Source organism: Pan troglodytes, chromosome 13 (assembly GCF_028858775.2).
Source record: "Pan troglodytes isolate AG18354 chromosome 13, NHGRI_mPanTro3-v2.0_pri, whole genome shotgun sequence".
In the NCBI taxonomy this organism is placed as follows: Eukaryota; Metazoa; Chordata; class Mammalia; order Primates; family Hominidae; genus Pan; species Pan troglodytes.
The window spans coordinates 38145496-38154479 of record NC_072411.2 but is presented as its reverse complement, the minus strand read 5'-3'; positions in this window follow the sequence as shown (position 1 = coordinate 38154479).

Below are 8984 nucleotides of genomic sequence, written 5' to 3'. Positions count from 1 at the left end.
CTTGGTATTTGCTATGGTCTGAATGTTTGTGTCCTCTCAAAATTCTCATGTTGAAATCCTAACCCTCAAGGTGATGGTATTAAGAGATGGGGTCTTCGGGAGATGATTAGGTCATAAGCGTGCAGCCCTCACAATTTGTAATGCCTTTATAAAAGAGATCCCAGAAATCTAGCTAGCCCCTTCTGTCGTATAAGGAAACAGCTAGAAGGTGCCATCTATGAACCAGAAAGTGGGCCTTCACCAGACACAAAATTTGCTGGTGTCTTGATCTTGGACTTCCAAGCCTTCAGAACTGTGAGACATAAGTTTCTGTTATTTACATGCCAGCCAGTCTATGGTATTTCATTATAGTAGCCAGAACCGACTAAGACAGTATCACTGGACAGGGTTCCAGGGTGAGTCTCACTTCAGTGCACTCTACTCATTCCCACCTTACCGAACCCCCACAATTATCTTCTACATTCATTTCAATGTTACTTTGTCATCGTGACATCTGTCTCTTTGCCTGTTTTCTTCTCTCACTGGAGTATCAGCTTCTCAAGGGCAGGGACACTGTCATTTCTTCTTTGTTCCCTGATGAGCTGCCACAGGCTGTGCTAGGAAGCCATCCTACAAAGAAAAATAAATGGTGAAGTGCTGGGGATTCTAATTATCATCAAATATCTGTCTCTCTAAAGCCAACGACGTTTACTCATTTAATCCTCACCACTGCCTGTGACTCAATTTGGAACACTTCCCATTTTTCTCCTTTTATTTAAAAAACGAGTGATGAGGTACCAGCCTATTGTTCCACTGTCTGAAACTGGCTTGGATTAATTTAAATCAATTTTATCAAGTCCAACAATTAAAATCTTCTAAAACCTTCTGAAAATCCTTCTTTCAACTGAAAATGCAAGCTGGCTGCAGGCTGAGTTGAGGGATCCCCAATGAGAAGAAGTCACAGAAGGGACAGAGTTTTTCAAAATCAAACAAACAAAGGTGCTCAACCAAACTACACCAGGTGCTGTGTGTTTATCTGGCAGAGCCAGTCCACTATTAAGTTGATTTACATATTACAGTTCAATTAACCAGAACCCAACTCATCAACACTCTTAATTAAAGGGAATTACTTCCTCGTATTTGACTCTGTCTGAAGAAAAGTAATGTATATTGAAATTCCAGGCACTCTCATATGTAAGATGCAAGAGTCCCAGCAATATTGCTAGCTCCATTTTCAGGCGAGGGCACAGGCAAAGTTTAACTACAAATAAAGGGGTTAATGTTCTTTCCACTACACGCACTATAAATGTGAAAACAGGACAACCAATTTCTAGGAGATGTCCTCACATTCTCAACATATTCAGTCCAAACTTCCCTATCTTTTCTATTTCTAGGTCAAGTCCTATGTGATAGCAATAACAGTTAACATTGACCTTGAGGGTTTACTACACACCAAGGGGCTTTGACTATTTAATCTTCGTAACAGCCCTACACAGTAAGTATTATTATTTGCCTATTTTACAGATGGGGAAACTGAAGCATAGAACAAAGCTTAAAATTGGCCCAATGTCACATGTTTTATAAGTGATAAAGCCTGGGTTTGGACCCAGGTCATCTGACACCAGAGTGTGCCTTCCTAAGCACTACAGGAACTTTATTATTTGCCTTGATGTTAGCCAATATTCAGGAAAATAACTATGAATTCAAAAACATCCTTCATGCTCTTCAGTACTCTTCAGGGTTGAAGACCAGACACTCACCTGATTGTCCTTTTGTAAGTGACAAAGCAGACACTGACATTCTAGAAAGATTTGCACTATTTGTGGTTGAAATAAAATGGGTTTCAAGTTAACTTGATACACTGTGCCTGGTGTATAGTAGCAGCTTCATAATATTTTGTGGAATAAGCAAATGAATCAACACCCATAAATTCCTACTCCTGGGAGCACACAAAATTCTCTAAGTTTTTTTGTTGTTGTTGTCGTTGTTATTTTTTGAGACAGGGTCTCAACTCTGACAGTCAGGTTGGAGTGCAGTGGCGCAAACATGGCTCACTGCAGCCTCGACCTCCTGGGCTCAAGCAATTCTCCCACTTCAGCCTCCGGTGTAGTTGGGACCACAGGTGTGCACCACCAGGCTCGGGTTATTTGTTTTGTTTTGTTTTGTAGAGACGGGAGTCTCAGCATCTTACCCAGACTGGTCTCAAACTCCTATACTCAAGCGATCCTCCCGCCTCAGCCTCCCAAAACGCTGGAATTACAGACATGAGCCACCACACCCGGCCCTAAGTATTCTGATTAATGTTCCTGTGTATGACTTGACTTCCTTCCTTCGTTCCTTCATTCTTTCACAGTCATTCACTTACTGAATCATTTACTGAACAACATTCTAGACCAGGCAAGTATGAAAGCTGCTCACGGTAGAGTGGAAGATGTAGTCCTTTGATGTTCTAGACATGCTGGAAAATTAGCTAAAGACCTCTCAGACTTTCCAATTTCCAACATTTTAAGAAATCCAAGATTCCACCCACCCACCCAATTTTCCCTCAGTCTTGCTCCCACTCATTCCCCATTTAAGGGGTATCATATCCCAGCCCACCTCACGAGCTGGGTGAGAGGCCCCTAATCCTGATCTTCCTTCCTGCTTTACCAGCCCAAAGGAAGCTGTTCACGTCATGAAGATAAGAGCAAAAGTCCTGCCAAGCCGTAGGATATGGGAAAAAGCCCTGGTGGTAGTTTTTTGGCCTTCTGTTCACAGAAGACAACTTGTTAGTCTCCTGGGATTGAAGAAGGAAATCAAGACCATCATCTTGGACCACATCCCACTTCCTTTGGCAAGCCTACTCTGTTTCTATCAGTCCAAGTGAGCTTTTCCATCCTAAATTCTTAGCACATGAAGTCTGAGACATGGGAAGATCCCACACATAAAAGGCTTTTGAAAAGTTAAAAGAAGCTATTGTAAATGGCATTATCTTCTTTTTAAATTTGTAAACATTGTTTTCTCAACAAATTCAATGTCTTAAGCACCAAGACCTTTGCAGTCTAACATAGTTAATTAATAGATACTTCATTTGATTAAAAAACAATCAGATTCCATAAGGCTGTGCCAATGTTGGCTAAAATTATATAAGGTTAGCTCAGTTGTTTAGAACTTGAGGTTTCCAAAGCCAAAATCAACGGTGCCAGTCCCCCTGGGCCATTTTTAAAGTAAGCTATACCTGAATGTAAGCTCTGTGAATGTAAAGACTACGTAGGTCTGTTTTGTTCATAGCTGTATTTCCAGTGTCTAGAACATTGGTCCCAAGCTTTTTCTGTAAAGGGCCAGGTAGCAAATACTTTAGGCCACCTAGAGGGCCATGTAGTTTCCAGCACAACCACTCAACTCTGCCATGGTAACAAGAAAATGCATAAAAAAGTGAGTGTGGCTGTTGTGTCCCAATAAAATTGTATCTGTGGACATTGAAATTTGAATTTCATGAAATTTTCATGTGTCATGAGATATTCTCCTTTTGATTTTTTTTCAATCACTAAAACATGTAAAAACCATTCTTTGCTTCTCTGCTATTAAAAACAAAAACAGGTGGCAGGCCAGATCTGACCTGCAGGCTGTGGTTTACCAACCCCTGGTCTAGAATATGCTTAAGCGATAGTAGAAATTTGATAAAAATGAACAAGTGAAACTCGAAATATAAGAAAGTTTACTCTTTAAGCTTCAGGCACTGAAAGCCCCAGAGAACTAGTGACTTTATTCACATAAATGTGATACCTACCACTTATAAGGCACCTTTACTATTGACAAAATGCTTTCACAGGTAACCCTCAATGTGGGTCTGGGTACTGGTTTGCCATATTGCTTGGCAAAATCTTGCTTCTTTACTGGGTCTTTCATTTTAGAAAGAACAATCTGGGGTAAGAGAGTTGCTTTTTTTAATCCACCTTTGTGCAGCTGTGTCACTTTCATCTCCCAGAGTGCTGATAAAGGTGGCATCTCCTTCTCTTATAACTCCCTGAAGCTACAGCAGTGATGTTGAGGTGCGCTGACTAACCTTCGTCTGGTGTGAGCAACATCAGCTTTGCTCCTCCAAAGTGATAATCACCAATCACAACTTTTGGCAGTGACTCCACAGACAGTCCGTAAATAGGACAAAAGAAAAAGCCATAATCCATGGCAATGAATAGTGTTTCACGGCCACAAGCTGAGCCACAAACGCCCAAGAAAAATCAATGGTGCAGAAAGCGTTTTTGGACCTGACCCCAGCTCTTGGGGGAAGGAGGATAATTCTATTTCCTTTTAGCCTTCAGGTGCCTCGTGGGAATATCAGAATTAATCTCCAAGGGGCTGCTCTGTTCTGTCTCTTACTAGAAACATCTCCAAGCAAATTCATTACTTTATAGAACACTCTTCCCAAGGTGAGAGGCCCAGCTTCTGTTTCAGATGAAAAGAATGTGAGAAGACGCTGAGGAAACTGCCAAGTGCTTTCTGTGTAAATGTGAGTTTTCTGCTATATCTGGATGACAGCACAAAAGCGGCTGCTCAGTTCCCATGGTCCAGAGTAAAGGAGGACAAGGCGTCCAGGCTAAGGTGGCCCTGGAAAAAAATCCCTGGCCAGATGGAAACCCCATGCGTATGGAGTGGAAAAGAAGAAAGATGTGTGGAAATAGTAAATAAAATCAGAAAGGACTCAAAGTACCCCTTCACAAAAGAGGAAATAAAACTGATAAACAAAAATATGAGGAAATGTTCATCCTCACTAGCAACCAAATAAATGAAAATCAAAATAACAACACACTGTTTCTTACTTATCAAACTAGCACACATTTTTAAAATAATAATGTCCCAAGGGCCAGAGTAGAGAGAGCCAAGCACCTCTGAGCCCTGCTGGTCAGACATAAGCTGGCCAGACCTTTCCAAAGCCAAGGGAAAATGTCTCCAGAGCTGCTACGCTTATCCCCTTTGATACAGAGAGACCATTTCTAGACATCTAATTTCAGAAAACTGATCCTAAATCTTAAAAATATTCTGTGTACAAAGTTGAGTATTAAATTTGTAATAACAACAAAAAATAACTGGCATTTGCCTAAATATCTGACAGCAAAATGAGAATGAAACAAACTATGGTGAATCTACAGAATGAAATATTATCCAGCTTCTTAATCAATGTTTAAAAAGAAAATGTTTTCAAACATTCCTCCCTTTCCTACACCTTTTAAAACAAGCCACCATGCACGGCCGATTGGCTTGTTTTAAAAGGTATACAGAAGGGAGGAAAGTTTGTTAGAAAATGTTTACGATGTGTGAAATGAAAGAGGTTCAATAGTCTTTGCGTATTTTTTTAAAAAGATAAAATGTTGTCAGCAGTAGTTAAGTAATAAGCTTTGGGGCAACTGTAAAATATTTTTTTCTTTTGATTTCTCCCTATTTTCCAAACTTACTATAATGAATAGTGAAAAGATAATTGGCTTGGGTTTGTTGTTGTTGTTGTTTTGTTTTTTGAGACAGAGTCTCGCTCTGTTGCCCAGGCTGGAGGGCAGTGGCACCATCTCAGCTCACTGCAACCTCTGCCTCCTGGGTTCAAGCAATTATCATGCCTCAGCCTCCCAAGTAGCTGGGATTACAGGCATGCACCACCATGCCCAGCTATTTTTTTTTTTTTTTTTTAGTAGAGATGGGGTTTCACCATGTTGGTCAGGCTGATCTTGAACTCCTGACCTTCAAATGATCCACCCGCCTTGGCCTCCCAAAGTGCTGGGATGACAGGCGTGAATTGATTGAGTTGCTTTAAAAGGTGTAGGGAAGGGAGGAAAGAAGTGTACAATCCCCATGCTCCTTCCTAGGCTATAAGTACTCCAAGAAAGAACCCTCGTCTCTTCCTTTTCCTTTTTAAATCAACTCAGGACCCAACTAGGTACTAGATAAATGTTGAGTTGAACTGAAATAGGCATTTGTAGGATATCTAAAGAAAAAACCAGACATACATATCACCCTCAAGGTACTTAGAATATAGTAGAGTCCATGTACTGCATAACAATGTTTTGATCAAAGACAGGCCGCATATATGATAGTGGTCCCATAAAATTATAATACCATGCATTTACTGTACCTTTTCTATGTTTATATGGGTTAAGATACAAAAATACCCTTGTGCTACAGTTGCCTATGGTATTCAGTACAGTACCACACTGTAAGCTTTATACCCCAGGAGCAATAGGCTGTACAGCCTAGGTGTGTAGTAGGCTGCACCATCTGGCTTTGTGTAAGTACACTCTGTGATGTTTGCACAATGACGAAATCGCCTCACCACACATTTTCCAGAACACGTCCTGGTCACTGAACAATACATGACTATAGTAGGGTTTACTAGTAGCAGAAATCCTAACATTATATTCCCAGTAGTGCCTTTGATGCAGTCTAGCATTTCTGAACTGAAGGTCATGATCTCAAGGAAGCATTCTAGAGAATTCCCAAAGTATAGGAGAATGCAATTCAGGGCTGTGTGGGAGCAGCCACAGGCCAGACTGAACTTATGGCAAGTGAGCATATTTCAAATCAATACATACTCATGGCACCATCTTCACAAGACCAGCCCGTTAAGGCTTTAGTAGAAGCAATACAGATCTGGGGTTTCTCAAAGCACTTCTCCCAGAGAGGTCAAGTCTTTCAAAATCCACAGGAAAGTAAATATACTAGAAAGCCCTAACGGAAATCTCTGAAAGGGTTAGGCATTCACACATGACGGCAATAGTGTGGGGGCCTGAAATGGGAACAATGTGTAAGTGGTCAACCCTAAATATTCCATTTTTGTATTGTATTAGAAAGGAAATGTCATGTTGGGGAAGAACTTCCTTCATTCGAATAAGTCCTCAGAATATAGCCGCACACAACAATGGTGGTTTGCAGCATGTCACATATGCAAGGTTCCAAGGTGGGAAAAGCCAGCGAAAAAGACCAATGCTCACTTTGTGGAGAGGATTCTGCAAGTCTGTTACTTTTATTACTTGAGATAGGCTCAGGAATCAGATCGAAAACAGGGACTAGAAAGGAAAAGCTAACATTTTGCCTATAGTTAAAATGAAATTAATATATTGGCCAGGTGCAGTGGCTCACGCCTGTAATCCCAGTACTTCGAGAGGCCGAGGTGGGTGGATCACCTGAGGTCAGGAGTTCGAGACGAGCCTGGCCAACATGGCGAAACCCTGTGTCTACTAAAAATACAAAAATTACCAGGCATGCTTGCATGCACCTGCCATCCCAGCTACTTGGGAGGCTGAGGCAGGAGAATTGCTGGAACCTGGGAGGCACAGGTTACAGTGAGCTGACTGCACCACTGCACCACTGCACTCAAGCCTGGGTGACAGAGACTCCAGTTCAAATAAATAAATAAATAAAATTAATATATTAATAAGTAAAAAGTTAATAATTTTTATTATTATCCTCAAAAACAAATTGTCCAAATGTGACCATAAATTCTAAAAAGTATATGTTTTAATGATAAAGGTATTACCTATTTTGATTGAGATTTTAAATCCACATGGTAAAGACCTTTCTATTCATAGTTTCAAGTGTATGGTCTTTTATGAGTTGAAATTTGTGTCTTTGTTACAATGTATGACTTACCTGGTCAAGCATCACAAGTCTACCTGGAATTATCAAGAGATTTTGGTCTTATACTTCATTATACTTATAGATACACTTATATAACTCTTTGGCTATAAATTAAACATTAAAGGAAGGATATTAATTATTTGCTTTATTTCATGTAATTTTTATTTTTTGTTTTACTGTATTTTATTTCTATTTCCATTAGCATCCAACACAAGTTAAAACATTTTAAGCTGGGCACAGTGGTGCATGCCTGTAGTCCCAGCTACTCAAGAGGCTGAGGCAAGAGGACTGCTTGAGCCCAGGAGTTTGAGACCAGCCTGGGCAACATAGCAAGACCGCATCTCAAAAAAAAATCTTTACACAAAAGAGTTGTTTACTGGCAGTTCTGTTATGGGCTGACTTGGCCCCCACCATGTCCGCCCTGTAAAATTCATTTGTTGAAGCCCCCCCAGTACCTCAGAACGTGACTGTATTAGGAAATAGTGTTTTTAAAGAGGTAAGTAAGGTGAAATGAGATCACTGGAATGAGCCCTAATCTGACATAACTGGTGTTCTTTTTTTTTTTTTTTTTTTTGAGACGGAGTCTCGCTCTGTCGCCCAGGCTGGAGTGCAGTGGCGAGATCTCGGCTCACTGCAAGCTCCGCCTCCTGGGTTCACACCATTCTCCTGCCTCAGCCTCCCGAGTAGCTGGGACTACTGGCGCCCGCCACCATGCCCAGCTAATTTTTTTGTATTTTTAGTAGAGACGGGGTTTCACCATGTTAGCCAGGATGGTCTCGGTCTCCTGACCTCACGATCCGCCTTCCTCAGCCTCCCAAAGTGCTGGGATTACAGGCATGAGCCACCGTGCCCGGCCTGGTGTTCTTATAAGAAGAGAAAATTAGGGCACAGACACACACAGAGGGAGACCATGTGAAGACATGAGGGGAACATGGCCATCTACAAGCCAAGGAGAATGGCCTCAGAAGAAATCAACTCTGCTGACACCTTGATCTTGGACTTCTATGCTCTAAAACTATGATACAATGAACTTCTGTTGTTTAAACCCCCCAGTCTGTGGTATTTCGTTATGGCAGCCTGAGCAAACTAATACAGCCTCCATCTAAAATGCTGTTGTAGTATGTCTTGTTCTTGCCTCTTCTGTTCAATATAAGCAGGAAAAAAAAACAAACAAACCTTGTTGTTAAGATATACATTCATTCGTTCATTCAACAAATATTTATTGAGCATCAACTATGTGTCAAGTGTTGGGATAGGACAGTAACAAACACAGTGTCAGGCCCCATGAGCTTATAGGCTAGTCACAAAGGAATTACTCTTTTTCTAGAATTATTCTTTATTTCAGAAATAGGCCTTATAAATTGGCCTATAAACTAAATCTTCATAGGGAATGAACTGGGAAA